This window comes from Mustelus asterias, chromosome 27, assembly GCF_964213995.1.
Source record: "Mustelus asterias chromosome 27, sMusAst1.hap1.1, whole genome shotgun sequence".
NCBI lineage: Eukaryota > Metazoa > Chordata > Chondrichthyes > Carcharhiniformes > Triakidae > Mustelus > Mustelus asterias.
Window position 1 is genome coordinate 42,866,628 of NC_135827.1, and position 14,257 is coordinate 42,880,884.

Genomic DNA, 14,257 nt, shown 5'->3' on the forward strand with positions numbered 1-14,257 from the left:
GGGGGTGTGTAGGGGGAGTGGGAGGCTGGGGGTGGGGGTGTGTGGGGGGAGTGGGAGGCTGGGGGTGGGGGGAGTGGGGTGGGGGAGGCTGGGGTTGGGGGGGGGAAGTGGGAGGGTGGGGGTGGGGAGTGGGAGGCTGGGGGTGGGGGGGGAGTGGGAGGGTGGGGGGAGTGGGGTGAGGGAGGCTGGGGGTGGGATTTACATTGCTCACACAGTGAGTAGCAATTATCTGCATTCCAAGATGCTGATTCACTTTCTTGTTAACCCTGACCATGATAGCTTGTCACTGCAGAGGAATTAATGTTTGAGGATGAACGCTCCTGGCCTGAAACTGAGTTTCTTCTTTCAGAGATTAGGTACCTACAGCATTTCCTGTTTTTATTTCCAATTTCTGGCATCTGCAGTATTTTGCTTTTGTGCTGGGAGCCGATTGAGAAGAAAAGTATTATTCCCAATGTTTAGAAATCACTGAATAGACTACAGCTGGATAATCACGTTCACTTCTGGGCACTAAAGGTTAGAAAGGCATTGGAGCGAGTGTGGAGGGGAGCAGGAATGGTGCCAGGGACCTCAGTCAGGCGAAGTTAGTTTGGAGAAGTTGGGATTGTTCTTCTAGCAGGGAAGGTTCGGGATGATTTAATGAAGGTTTAGAATGGGTAAGTAAGGAAAGATAGTGTCTCAGTAGCAGAGAGAGTGAGCAACCAGAGGGGAGGCTGAAGATCATTTTAATGACCGGGTGTGGTGATCTGGAATGCGCTGCCTGAGAGAGCAACGGAAGCAGATTCAATAAGAATGTTCAAACAGGAATTGGATAAGTAGTTGTAAAGTATTTGCAACTCTGTGGGGAAAGAGCAGGAGAGTGGGATTAATTGGATAGCTGGAACAGGCATGATGGGCCAAATGGCCTCCTGTGCTGTATCAAAATATCTGAGTAACAACTCCACTATCTTTGCAAAATACTGTTTGGTGGAACGAGGAATCTCTGGTTTAAATGAAGTTACATTAACAGTGTCTGTGGTATTTTAGTATACATCATCTGACTATTTCTGTATTTTGTATCTGATGTAGAGGTGAAAGGTGCAAGTTCCTTCTTTCTAAATCATTGGAATGACCCAGTGGCCAATCACAGGAACACAAGGAGACCATTCTGCTCCTCAAAACAAAAAAAAAGGGGTGTCACGGTGGCACTGCTGCCTCACAGCGCCAGGGACCCGGGTTTGATTCCCGGCTTGGGTCACTGTCTGTGTGGAGTTTGTACATTCTCCCCGTGTCTGCGTGGGTTTCCTCTGGATGCTCCAGTTTCCTCCCACAGTCTGAAAGACATGCTGATTAGGTGGATTGACCGGAAACAGGCGCCGGAGAGTGGCGACTAGGGGAATTTCACAGTAACTTCATTGCAATGTTAATGTAAGCCTTACTTGTGACTAATAATCTAATATTAACTGTTCTACAATTCATTTAACCACGGCCATTTTTACCTCAATAACACCCATCTGTGTTTGTTCCTTTAATAACATCATCCAAGAAAAACACACATTTATATATTGCCTTTCGCAAATTCAGGATATGCCATAGTGCTTTATAACCAACGGGGTAATTTTGAAATACAGTCACTGTTGTAATATCGGAAACGTGTCAGCAGTTTGTACAGAGCGAACTCCCAGAAATAGCAACATGATAATCAACCAAACTCTCTTACACTCCCTCAGTACTGACCCTCTGACAGTGCGGCACTCCCTCAGTACTGACCCTCTGACAGTGCGGCACTCCCTCAGCACTGACTCTCTGACAGTGCGGCACTCCCTCAGCACTGACCCTCTGACAGTGCGGCACTCTCTCAGTACTGACCCTCCGACAGTGCGGCACTCCCTCAGTACTGACCCACTGACAGTGCGGCACTCCCTCAGCACTGACCCTCTGACAGTGCGGCACTCCCTCAGCACTGACCCTCTGACAGTGCGGCACTCTCTCAGTACTGACCCGCCGACAGTGCGGCACTCCCTCAGTACTGACCCACTGACAGTGCGGCACTCCCTCAGCACTGACCCTCTGACAGTGCGGCACTCCCTCAGTACTGACCCTCTGACAGTGCGGCACTCCCTCAGCACTGACTCTCTGACAGTGCGGCACTCCCTCAGTACTGACCCTCTGACAGTGCGGCACTCCCTCAGTACTGACCCTATGACAGTGCGGCACTCCCTCAGTACTGACCCTCCGACAGTGCGGCACTCCCTCAGTACTGACCCACTGACAGTGCGGCACTCCCTCAGCACTGACCCTCTGACAGTGCGGCACTCCCTCAGCACTGACCCTCTGACAGTGCGGCACTCCCTCAACACTGACCCTCTGACAGTGCGGCACTCCCTCAGTACTGACCCTCCGACAGTGCGGCACTCCCTCAGTACTGACCCTCTGACAGTGCGGCACTCCCTCAGCACTGACTCTCTGACAGTGCGGCACTCCCTCAGTACTGACCCTCTGACAGTGCGGCACTCCCTCAGTACTGACCCTATGACAGTGCGGCACTCTCTCAGTACTGACCCTCCGACAGTGCGGCACTCCCTCAGTACTGACCCACTAACAGTGCGGCACTCCCTCAGCACTGACCCTCTGACAGTGCGGCACTCCCTCAGTACTGACCCACTGACAGTGCGGCACTCCCTCAACACTGACCCTCTGACAGTGCGGCACTCCCTCAGTACTGACCCTCCGACAGTGCGGCACTCCCTCAGTACTGACCCTCTGACAGTGTGGCACTCCCTCAGTACTGACCCTCTGACAGTGTGGCACTCCCTCAGTACTGACCCTCTGACAGTGCGGCACTCCCTCAGTACTGACCCTCTGACAGTGCGGCACTCCCTCAGTACTGACCCTCTGACAGTGCGGCACTCCCTCAGTACTGACCCTCTGACAGTGTGGCACTCCCTCAGTACTGACCCTCTGACAGTGTGGCACTCCCTCAGTACTGACCCTCTGACAGTGCGGCACTCCCTCAGTACTGACCCTCTGACAGTGCGGCACTCCCTCAGTACTGACCCTCTGACTGTGCGGCACTCCCTCAGTACTGACCCTCTGACAGTGCGGCACTCTCTCAGTATTAAAGTGAAGTATCAGTTTGGATTATCAGCTCAAATTTCTGAAATGTGGATTCATGAGGGGAAAGTCGTGCTTGACGAACATGTTGGATTTTTATGAAGATGTGACTAGGGCGGTTGATGGAGGAGAACCGGTGGATGCGGTGTTTTTGGATTTCCAAAAGGCGTTTGATAAGGTGCCCCATAAAAGGCTGCTGAAGAAGATTAGGGCACACGGAGTTGGGGGTAGTGTGTTAAAGTGGATTGGGGACTGGCTATCCGACAGGAAGCAAAGAGTCGGAATAAATGGGTGTTTTTCCGGTTGGAGGAAGGTAACTAGTGGCATGCCGCAGGGATCGGTACTCGGGCCGCAACTGTTTACCATTTATATAGATGATCTGGAGGAGGGGACGGAGTGTAGGGTAACGAAGTTTGCAGACGACACAAAGATAAGTGGAAAAGTGAATCGTGTGGAGGACGGAGAAGATCTGCAGAGAGATTTGGACAGGCTGAGTGAGTGGGCGAGGATATGGCAAATGGAGTATAACGTTGAGAAATGCGAGGTTATACACTTTGGAGGAAATAATAACAAATGGGATTACTATCTCAATGGAAACAAATTAAAACATGCTACCGTGCAAAGGGACCTGGGGGTCCTTGTGCATGAGACGCAAAAGCCCAGTCTGCAGGTACAACAGGTGATCAAGAAGGCAAATGGGATGTTGGCCTATATTGCGAGGGGGATAGAATATAAAAGCAGGGATGTCTTGATGCACCTGTACAGGGCATTGGTGAGGCCGCAGCTGGAATACTGTGTGCAGTATTGGTCCCCTTATATGAGGAAGGATATATTGGCATTGGAGGGAGTGCAGAGAAGGTTCACCAGGTTGATACCGGAGATGAGGGGTTTGGATTATGAGGAGAGGCTGAGGAGATTGGGTTTGTACTCGTTGGAGTTTAGAAAGATGAGGGGGGATCTTATGGAGACTTATAAGATAATGCGGGGGCTGGATAGGGTGGAGGCGGAGAGATTCTTTCCACTTAGTAAGGAAGTTAAAACTAGAGGACACAGCCTCAAAATAAAGGGGGGTCGGTTTAAGACAGAGTTGAGGAGGAACTTCTTCTCCCAGAGGGTGGTGAATCTCTGGAATTCTCTGCCCACTGAGGTGGTGGAGGCTACCCCGCTGAAAATGTTTAAAGCGCGGATGGATGGATTCCTGATCGGTAAGGGAATTAAGGGTTATGGGGATCAGGCGGGTAAGTGGTACTGATCCACGTCAGATCAGCCATGATCTTATTGAATGGTGGGGCAGGCTCGAGGGGCTAGATGGCCTACTCCTGCTCCTATTTCTTATGTTCTTATGAGGAATAATGACATTGGTGCCCCTGAACCACACTGGACGATGCTGGAACAGGCAAACGGGACAATTGAGGTCATTCCTCAGCTGTTTGTGTTTGTCCAAAATCTTTGTTAAAATATTTTTATCGTGCACCTTTCACTGTTCCTGATAATTTTGCCTTCATATATCTGGAGCGAGGGATATCGGAGTTTAACTCCACTCATTCAGGCTGCTACTGCCCTTGCTGCTCAGGGTCACACACAATGATGGTTTGGCACTCTTCCTTTGTACTCCGAGAATTCCTGTCTGGATTTAGTTATGGAATATCGTCACTCAGGGAATTGCTGTCTGAAATACCTTGCTTAGTGTTGAAATATAAAACACAAAATACATCTCGTTATCGCTATACACATCAGGAAAGCTTGGAGCTTGCCCATTCAAGTGTAAGTAAATCTTTTAACAAGGTGATAAATTTTGATTAGTGTCAGACAATCTCTCTGACATTGAGGGCCTGATTTTATCATCGGGTTGCACCCATTTTTGGGCACAAAAACTTGGTAAAGTCGGGTGTGAGGCGCATAGTGTGATCCACGCCCCCGCCTCCGCGTGGATTCCCTCTTTACCAAGGCCTGAAAATGGCTGCGATTGGGACCTCGCCCGAGCTGGGTGCGGCGGCCATTTAAATACTTTTGCATCCATTTAAATTGACTTAATGGGCTTCACGCCCAACCTTACCGGCACTCCCCCCTTTACCACCGTGTTCGCCCATTCAGAATCGCCGGGAAACAGACATGCTCCATAAAAGTCCGATTCGGGCGCTCCATCAGTGAGGGTTAGTGAGGAGGTAAGTGCCGAGTGTCTGACGGCTCTCTGCTTGAGATTGGTGGGGGGGGAGGTGGGTCCGCTGCCTCTCTGCCTGAGATCAGTGGTGGGGGGGAAGGGGGGGTCCGCTGCCACTCTGCCTGAGATTGGTGGGGGGGGGGGAAGGGGAAGGGGGGTCCGTTGCCACTCTGCCTGAGATCAGTGGGGGGGAGGGGGGATCTGCTGCCACTCTGCCTTAGATCAGTGGGGGGGAGGGGGGGTCTGCTGCCACTCTGCCTGAGATCAGTAGGGGGGAGGGGGGGGTCTGCTGCCACTCTGCCTGAGATCAGTAGGGGGGAGGGGGGGTCTGCTGCCACTCTGCCTGAGATCAGTGGTGGGGGGGAGGGGGGGTCTGCTGCCACTCTGCCTGAGATCAGTGGGGGGGAGGGGGGGTCTGCTGCCACTCTGCCTGAGATCAGTAGGGGGGAGGGGCCCACGATTGGTCTGGGTGACAGAGGAGGTGTGGGGGGGGAAAGGGGGCAATGTCTGTGGGGGTCAGGGGGAGACATTATCCGGCCCGGGAGGGATGTGGCGGGGGAGCAGCATTCTATCATTTTTTTCCTGTGCATGCGCAGTTGGAGGCTCCGATCGGACTTGCGGGATTTTGGGCGCGGGAAGCCCTGCGCACAGGCTTGTGCAGCGCGATTCGGAGTGCGTACAGGGGCGCCTGAGAACGGGTGTAAAAGTCGGATCTGAAACACTCCCAGTTTCAAGTCCACCCAGCACTTAGAATCAAAATGATAAAATAGGGCCCTGAATGTCAGCTTTCATTCGTGTGGATTCATCCAGTCGGATTTTAGTCATTGTTGAAAATTTAAAGACTACAATTAAATCTTTACATTTTGTTTCTTCTGCCTTGTATAATCACTCACTTTTAACCCAATGTTTTTCCCTTCTCATTGGCTATCTGTGCATAGTTTGATGTGAGTTAAATATTTAAATGCTATTCCACATTTAAACTCTGCATTGCTCATTAACCATTCTTAATCTTTATTGGTTTGGAAGCTCTGCCATTGCTTGTTCTATTCACAAAGGTCCCAGAGCTCCTGTAAGGATATGGTGCCAAAATTATACCGTAAATTAGCGTCAATCCCAGTGAAAATCCCAGAGTCCGAGCGCAACAGCGACAAAATCCAGGGCAATGAAAGACTGCACTTCAGCTTTCTTTCTGCTGGTGGCGGTACTGAGCTTTGAACATCAACTACTAAGCATCTCCACCTGCTGGAGTGTAGTGAAACTGCAGCTAATTCTACTTTCCAGCATTTAACCATTTGCTAACCTGTACCTACCATCTACACTGTCAGAGAGTCACTGCTGAGGGTCAGTGCTGAGGGGGCACCTCACTGTCGGGGGGGGGGGGGGGGGGTCAGTGCCTAGGGGGTGCCCCACTGTTGGGTGGGGTCAGTGCCCAGGGGGTGCCGCACTATCAGAGGGTCAGTGCTGAGGGACTGCTGCAGTGTCCGAGGAGCAGTACTGAGGAAGTGCTGCACTGTCAGAGGTTCAGTGCTGAGGGAGTGCCGCACTGTCAGAGGATCAGTGCTGAGGGAGTGCCACACTGTCAGAGGGTCAGCACTGAGGGAGTGCCGCACTGTCAGAGGGTCAGTGCTGAGGGAGTGCCGCACTGTCAGAGGGTCAGCACTGAGGGAGTGCCGCACTGTCAGAGGGTCAGTGCTGAGGGAGTGCCGCACTGTCAGAGGGTCAGTACTGAGGGAGTGCTGCACTGTCAGAGGGTCAGTACTGAGGGAGTGCTGCACTGTCAGAGGGTCAGTGCTGAGAGAGTGCCGCACTATCGGGGGGGGTCAGTGCCGAGGGAGCGCCGTACTGTCGGGGGGGTCAGTGCCAAGGGGGTGCCGCACTGTCGGGGGATCAGTGCCGAGGGAGCGCCGCACTGTCAGAGGGTCAGATGTTTGCGACCAGATGTAGGTGTTTGGATCCAGGTGTTTTTGGGATTGAGAAGTTTCCGGTCTGCATAAGGCAATTAGTTTTGCTGCCCCTAGTCAGCCTCCCATCCTCACTGTCCAGTAACAGCTGCTGGTAAATTGTCAGGAGATTGGGCAACGTTAGGAGCTGTGATGTTCTGCAGGGTCGAATTCTGACGGTATTTACTGTTGTGGCGGACTATCTTGTGTGATTTTACATTATAAAGGAAAATCTTTTGGGCAAAAGCTCTTTGATAAACTAAAGACTGTTAGCTTCATTCCAGCCTTGGTCACCATCTCTCGCATGTCTTCCTCTTTACTCCAGTGTCTCCAACATGAACTGCCCTAACTACCCCTGTTTACCCCTCTGCCTTTTCCCTTCTCCCCCCGTTCCCTGTTTGGGTGGGGGTTGCTTGTTCATTCTGATACCCCATCCCTCAGATTCGTTGCTTTTCACCAGCTCTGCAGGATTGGGAACCTGGAACCTGGCCACAGTACTGGATCATTACCCCTGACAAAATGCAGAATGATGTGGAGATGCCGGCGATGGACTGGGGTAAACACAGTAAGAAGTCTCACAACACCAGGTTAAAGTCCAACAGGTTTATATGGCAGCAAAAGCTTTTGGAGTCTTGCTCCCATTCACCTGATGAAGGAGTGAGACTCCGAAAGCTTTTGCTGCCAAATAAGATGCAAATGAGCTCAAGTCTTGGAGGAGGATCCTCCCCCTTCTCCAATCAGCTTGGCTCATGTAGATCAGGCCCAGGACTGGGTGGTTTGGTCCCTCGCCCTGTCTTGTCAGCCTGGATCTGAAATGTCTCAACTTGTTGAGACTCTGAATTGGATTTGATTTGATTGAATTGGAAAAGTATAAAAAAAAACCTGTTGGACTTTAACCTGGTGTTGTGAGAGTCGAAATGTAGTGTCAGACAGTTCTTGTGCAACACTCAATGGAAAACATGCCAACACTAATCTTTCTCTGTGTATGTGCTGCCCACTCACAGTGACACACACTCAACCTGTGCTGAATCAGCAGGTCAAGTCGCCACTGTCCACGATGACCACTGGTTCCCCCCTTTGAGGGGGACAGTTGACTGGCGGTGATTTAACCTGAGGGTCACCACACCTCAGGCCAGGGGCACAGTCAAGAAGGCAGGCCTTCGTGAATAACCTCAGTTGATAAAGGAATTGAACCTGCGCTGTGCGCATTGCTCTGCATCAGAAGCAGCTATCCGGCCAACTGAGCTAAAGCGACCCCGGTGCACCTAGACACTGAGCAGCAGAATGAAGGAGCCTGAGACGTTTCCTGTTCAGTTTGGGGCAGCACGGTGGTTAGCGCTGCTGCCTCACAGGGACCCGGGTTCAATTCCCAGCTTGGGCCACTATGGAGTCTGCACGTTCTCCCTGTGTCTGCGTGGGTTTCCTTCCACAGCCCAAAGATATGCAGGTTAGGTGGGTTGGCCATGCTAAATTACCCCTTAGTGTCAGGGGGATTAGCAGGGTAAATACATGGGGTTATGGGGATAGGGCCTGGGTGGGATTGTGGTCGGTAGAGACTCAATGGCCCCTTCTGCACTGTATGATTCTATGAGACCCAGGCACTGATATGGATCCTGATTCTCTGATTTTGCCCAAACAGGAATCCAGCAGAGTCTCTGAGACTGGCTGGAACTTTTCCTTGCAGAATCTGAGAACACTGCAGTTTTGTTCCGCCTCCAGGAGAAAGTGAGATTATCGGCCCAAGGAAGCTGTTCAATGGAACAGACAACCCTTGGTCCCGGTTATTCCTCTTCACCTCAGGAGCTCTTTAGTTTTTAATCAACATTCACCCCTCAGTCTGTCTGGTTTTACAGGTTGGGGGGAGAGACTGTTGACTGGAATATCAAGCTGAGTTCTGGCGGCAGCACAGATAGTTTTGATCCTTGTTGGCGAATTGCCCAAGAGTGAGGGGAGCGGCGGAGGAAGAATCAAAGTTCTTGCAGAATTCATCATTCACTTAACCCTGTGTCTCCCAGTTCCCATAGAGTATGTGCCTCAGTTCCCATACAATAGAATGGGTACACCAATTCCCCGTGCGTACAGCAAAATTCCCCTCGTGCATGTACCCCAATTTCCCCATGCGAGAGTGTATGTACCTCAGTTCTCCTCATGTGTACCCCAATTCCCTTAGCATGTGTACCCCAATTTCCCCATGCGAGAGTGTGTGCACCCCAATTGCCTCCTATCTGAGCTGCCAGTGATTGTCTGTAAAGTGCTGTATGAAGTGTTGTTTTGTCACACCCCTGCTCCTTACTCTAGCCCAAATCCTTATTTGATTATTTTCCTTTAATAAAAGTTGTGCTGGCAGTTCTCAGTGAGAAATATTTTTTTAATACTTTTCCAATTCAATCAAATCAAATCCAATTCAGAGTCTCAACAAGTTGAGACATTTCCGATCCAGGCTGACAAGACAGGGCAAGCGACCAAACCACCCTGTCCTGGGCCCGATCTACATGAGCCAAGCTGATTGGAGAAGGGGGAGGATCCTCCTCCAAGACTTGGGCTCATTTGCATCTTAGCCAAAAGGCCGAGATGCCGCTTTTAAAAATTGCTTCATATGAAACACATGAATCAGTGTAACCTAATGACCTATATTAAATGGGGTGAGTTTACAGAGAGGATTGACAGCTGGAAGGTAATTAACTCTGTTTCTCCAGATTCTGTCACAGCTGCTGAATATTTCCGGCATGTTCTGTTTTTTTGCTTCTGAAGAGTGTGCTGTTGAGTGGACTGATTGCACTGTCCACAAACTCCGTGTGGGGGAGTTTATAACACTCCGTTTCCAGAGGAACAACTTCTCTGGGCCCTGGCAGCCCACAGAGACACAGCAACCACTGCTGCCAAGAGCAGCCACAAGGCTGGGAAAATACCAATCACAGAACGTACAGTGTAATCCTGACAACCATCTCCAAGAAAATAATTTTACTTCTAGAAAGTTTTATTCCTGGAACAATACTGACTGAGCACAAACCGTTCCAATTGGGACTGAATTGTCTACAATGCAGTCACATGTCACACACTATGTGTCCACTCTGTTTTACATTCTTCATCTCCAAATTCAACTTTTTCTATTATTGTCAAATAATTTATCTGCTCCAACTTTCTGTAGTCCTGAGATCTCCTGCTGCTCTCAGCGATGGGCAGGACTGGATTTCACTGGCATCTGCCACGTCAGCAGTCTATGCGGATGTTGGCATTGGCCATTGGCACCTTCTGGATCGAGTTTATCCAGCATCCAGATTTACTTGTGGAGAATGGTCACTCAGCACTGGATGGTTACCAGGTGTTGGAGGGTGGAAATTGGACTAGTGTCTATCAGGGAAACAAGTTACATTCTGTCTGGTACCTGGACTCACACTCAGTGACCAAACTGTTTCCTCAATAACAAATCGATGAATCTTGTGGAGACAAAGTCCCGTCCTCACATTGGGGATATTGTTAGGAAGCAGGTCAGAAACCCCAAGGTATGTTCTGTAGCCCAACTAGACCCCCAATACTTTATTGGCATTAGTGTGAGAATAAGGTGTTTCACTCTGTTGACACAATAGGAAATGTCTATTAAAACGGACTTGATTTTAACAATAGTTTAAATATAACAAATGTATTAGCTTAACTTTATCAATTTAAATACTTACAAATGGCATGATATAATTCTTAACTGCTACCCTATCTCTGATAGTTCTTCTTTAAGCAATAGTCCTCATAGACATAAACTCTATTTCAAAATCAGTTAACAAAAACACACAGGCTTACATGGACTGTGAGTCCTCAAGCTGCCAGAACATCTTTGGAGAAAGAGAAACCTATTTTCTATCAGGTCCCAAACTACAGTCTCCGAAGAGAGAGAAGAGCTCTTGATCCCAGCAGACCCAAGCAGAAACTGCGCGCTTGTCTCCAAGTGTGGCTCCTCTCATTAGCACATGACTCAGCCTCTGTCAATTAACCTAATCAAACCCTACCTCTGAAACCCCAGGGGACATAGAACATAGAACAGTACAGCACAGAACAGGCCCTTCGGCCCACAATGTTGTGCCGAGCTTTGTCTGAAACCCAGATCAAGCTTTTTCCTCCCTATCATCCCGAAGTACTCCATGTGACTATCCAATAGCTTCTTAAATGTTCCTAAAGTTTCTGACTCCACTATCCCTGCAGGCAGTCCATTCCACACCCCAACCACTCTCTGAGTAAAAAACCTACCTCGGACATCCTTCCTATATCTCCCACCATGAACCCTATAGTTATGCCCCCTAGTTACCGCTCCATTCAACCGAGGAAATAGTCTTTGAACGTTCACTCTATCTATCCCCCTCATCATCTTATATACCTCTATCAAGTCTCCTCTCAACCTCCTCCGCTCCAAAGAGAAAAAGGGACAACCCAAAAAATAATCAAAACTACATTAGTTTAGATTATAGAATCCCTACAGTGCCAAAGGAGGTCATTTGGCCCATTGAGCCTGCAATGACAACAGGCCCTATCCCCATAACCCCATGTATTTACCCTGCTAATCCCCCTGACAATAAGGAGCAATTTAACATGGCCAAATAAACTAATTTGCACATCTTTGGAGTGTGGGAAGAAACTGGAGCACCCGGAGGAAACTCACGCAAACACGGAGAGAAAGTGCAAACTCCCCACACCTGAGGCTGGAATTGAACCTGGGTCCCTGGTGCTGTGAGGCCACTGTGCCACCCTGCATTCTTCTGCATTCTCAGCATAAGACCATAAGACATAGGAGCAGAATTAGGCCTCTCAGCCCATTGAGTCTGCTCCACCATTCAATCATGGCTGATTTTTTTCTCATCCCCATTCTCCTGCCTTTTCCCCATAACCCCTGATCCCCTTATCAATCAAGAACCTATCTATCTCTGTCTTAAAGACACTCAATGACCTGGCCTCCACAGACTTCTGTGGCAAAGAGTTCCACAGATTCACCACTCTCTGGCTGAAGAAATTCTTCCTCATCTCTGTTTTAAAGGATCGTCCCTTTAGCCTGAGGTTGTGCCCTCTGGTTCTAGTTTTTCCCACTAGTGGAAACATCCTCTCCATGTCCACTCTATCCAGGCCTCGCAGAATCCTGTAAGTTTCAATAAGATTCCCCCTCATCCTTCTAAACTCCAACAAGTACAGACCCAGAGTTCTCAACCGTTCCTCATACAACAAGCTCTTCATTCCAGGAATCATTCTTGTGAACATCCTCTGGACCCTTTCCAAGGCCAGCACATCCTTCCTTAGATACAGGGCCCAAAACAGCTCACAATACTCCAAATGGGGTCTGACCAGAGCCTTATACAGCCTCAGAAGTACATCCCTGCTCTTGTATTCTAGCCCTCTCGACATGAATGCTAACATTGCATTTGCCTTCCTAACTGCCGACTGAACCTGCACGTTAACCTTAAGAGAATCTTGAATAATGACTCCCAAGTCCCTTTGTGTTTCTGATTTCCTAAGCATTTTCCCATTTAGAAAATAGTCTCTGTCTCCATTCCTCTTTTCAAAGTGCATAACCTCACACTTTTCCACATTGTATTCCATCTGCCACTTCTTTGCCCACTCTCCTAATCTGTCCAAGTCCTTCTGCAACCCCCCTGCTTCCTCAATATTACCTGTCCCTCTCCATATCTTTGTGTCATCTACAAACTTGGCAACAGTGCCTTCAATTCCTTCCTCCAAATCGTTAATGTATATTGTGAAAAGTTGTTGTCCCAACACTGACCCCTGAGGGACACCACTCGTCACCAGCTGTCACCCTGAAAAAGACCTCTTTTACCCCACTCTCTGCCTTCTGCCAGTCAGCCAATCCTCTGTCCATGCCAGGATCTTACCCTTAACACCATGGGCACTTAACCTATTTAACAGTCTCCTATGCAGCACCTTGTCAAAGGCCTTCTGGAAATCTAAATAAATCACGTCCACTGGTTCTCTTTTATCTAACTTCCTTGTTACCTCCTCAAAGAACTCTGACAGATTTGTCACACATGACCTCCCCTTGTCAAAGCCGTGCTGACTCAGTCCTATTTTATCATGCACTTTCAAGTAATCCGCGATCTCATCTTTAATAACAGGCTCTAAAATCTTGCCAATGACCGAAGTCAGGCTAACCGGCCTATAATTTCCCATCTGTTGCCTCCCTTCCTTCTTAAACAGCGGTGTTACATTAGCTACTTTCCAGTCTTCTGGTACCCTCTCTGCCTCCAGTGATTCCTGTGGGCTACCTGAAGACAAGTCATAGAACATAGAACATAGAACAGTACAGCACAGAACAGGCCCTTCGGCCCACGATGTTGTGCCGACCTTCATCTGAAACCAAGATCAAGCTATCCCACTCCCTACCATCCTGGTGTGCTCCATGTGCCTATCCAATAACCGCTTAAATGTTCCTAAAGTGTCTGACTCCACTATCACTGCAGGCAGTCCATTCCACACCCCAACCACTCTCTGCGTGAAGAACCTACCTCTGATATCCTTCCTATATCTCCCACCATGAACCCTATAGTTATGCCCCCTCGTAATAGCTCCATCCACCCGAGGAAATAGTCTTTGAACGTTCATTCGATCTATCCCCTTCATCATTTTATAAACCTCTATTAAGTCTCCCCTCAATCTCCTCCGCTCCAGAGAGAACAGCCCCAGCTCCCTCAACCTTTCCTCATAAGACCGACACTCCAAACCAGGCAGCATCCTGGTAAATCTCCTCTGCACTCTTTCCAGCGCTTCCACATCCTTCTTATAGTGAGGTGACCAGAACTGCACGCAATATTCCAAATGCGGTCTCACCAAGGTCCTGTACAGTTGCAGCATAACCCCACGGCTCTTAAACTCCAACCCCCTGTTAATAAAAGCTAACACATTATATGCCTTCTTCACAGCTCTATCCACTTGAGTGGCAACCTTTAGAGATCTGTGGATATGGACCCCAAGATCTCTCTGTTCCTCCACAGTCTTCAGAACCCTACCTTTGACCCTGTAATCCACATTTAAATTAGTCCTACCAAAATGAATCACCTCACATTTATCAGGGTTA

At 49.2% G+C, this 14,257-nt stretch overlaps 1 protein-coding gene across 1 annotated transcript in view; it reads left to right on the forward strand.

Annotated features, from left to right (window-relative positions):
- LOC144479991 (myelin protein zero-like protein 2) overlaps positions 1 to 14,257 on the forward strand; it is a 279,492-nt gene that overhangs the window by 81,713 nt on the left and 183,522 nt on the right. The window lies entirely within an intron of this gene.